This window comes from Pinus tabuliformis, chromosome X (genome assembly GCF_031772625.1).
Source record: "Pinus tabuliformis cultivar Carrire ecotype Pingquan chromosome X, CPIR1, whole genome shotgun sequence".
Lineage (NCBI taxonomy): Eukaryota > Viridiplantae > Streptophyta > Pinopsida > Pinales > Pinaceae > Pinus > Pinus tabuliformis.
Genome location: NC_142308.1, coordinates 470235103 through 470236691, shown reverse-complemented (window position 1 = coordinate 470236691; position 1589 = coordinate 470235103).

Genomic DNA, 1589 nt, shown 5'->3' with positions numbered 1-1589 from the left:
ACTGCTAAGACATGGCTCAACCTCCAAGCTTCACTTATGGAAGTGGGGTTGACAACTAAACCTATCAACCACGAACTAACATCCTACATGACTTACAGGACACTTAGAGGATAAACAACCACTCTGAGTGCCCAAATCATGAAATGAATAGTTATTTCACTGGCCTAGACTCGAATTCATAGGCATAACACTACATCCATGCAAATGTATGCCTCCATCTACATGCATAACATTGCATCCATATGATTGCAGTCCAAATTTCTTAGCTATGAGTCTGCGACCCTAGAATCAGTGCCACATTTTTAGGGCTTGTCTCCAGACCAGTGGCCAAAACTTAATGAGACTTCATGAAATGATAAATAACATTAAAACAAGGTTATTCATACAAAACTTGATAAACTACTTTGACGAACATGTAATCTATAGGTCATGAATGCATAATTAAACATAGGAATCTGATACTTATCTCATCATCGTCAAGAAGGTCTAATTCCTTCTCATAATATCTATAAAAGCATATATTAGCTTAGGCCTCCATTAAGCTCTCATCAACAAATCAAAACACATCAAGATCCATAACCACTATACATCATATAAATAACATATGACTAGAAAATTAACAACGTATACACCATGATAAAATAGCCATGAAAGCCACATAATAACTGATCTGAATATCACCCTATGAGTGACCTCAGTTGAAGATTTATTAAACAAAAAGGTATTACAGACTCATGTGCTGGTGTGTGTTCTGTGTTATTGAAACAATGGATCGATCAGATTGCCAATACATAGACATTTTGAATGGAAAGACAACAGAGAAATACAGTAAGCAACACAAAGACACAAACAATTTTAATAAGGAGTTCACCCTAATCTCCAGGGCTACGTCTCCGATCCAGCTTCAGTGGTGGCCTTATTTTATTATGTCTTTGAGCAGAGAAATTACAATACAGGGACTCAATGTGAGTTCTCCTGAAGCAGATTTTTCTTGGCAGGGTGGTTCTTGGATTCCCCAAGCCACTTGGAGTACACAAAATCTTTGTTTTTCCTACCATCTCTGTGACCCTCGGTCTATAGTGGCAAGAGCCAACTGTGATGCTCAATCCGGACAAATTCCTCTATGGGAAGGCTTGAATCTTCAAGCTCTCTGGTGCTCGATGCTGCCTATGGTCAGCTCGACCCTCTGTCTCCTCTGCTTGGCTTTACTGAACTCTGTGCTTAGTCCTCCTCTCAGGGTTCACTATTCACTGTCTCTCTCAGTCACTTGGACTCTTCGATCTGAATCTCTCTTCTCTGATCTCTGTTCACTGCTTTATCCATTCAGTCTCCATACCTGTTCGGTTCATCTCCCGCCTGTGTCGATTTGCCTGTCGCCTGTGTGTTTGGAATTCCCTGTTCAGCGTCAGCGTGATCGCTCGAGAAGTAGCCACGTGTCCTCACCGGAACAGCGCCAACTTGTTCGTCGATTCGTCTCTTTTTCCCTCGTGGTGGTCAACAGATTCCAAATCTCTTTAGAATTTGACTTTATTCCCTGTTAGTTCCGCTCTGTCTATCGAGCGCAATCTCAGCTGTCCGATCTGGGCTCC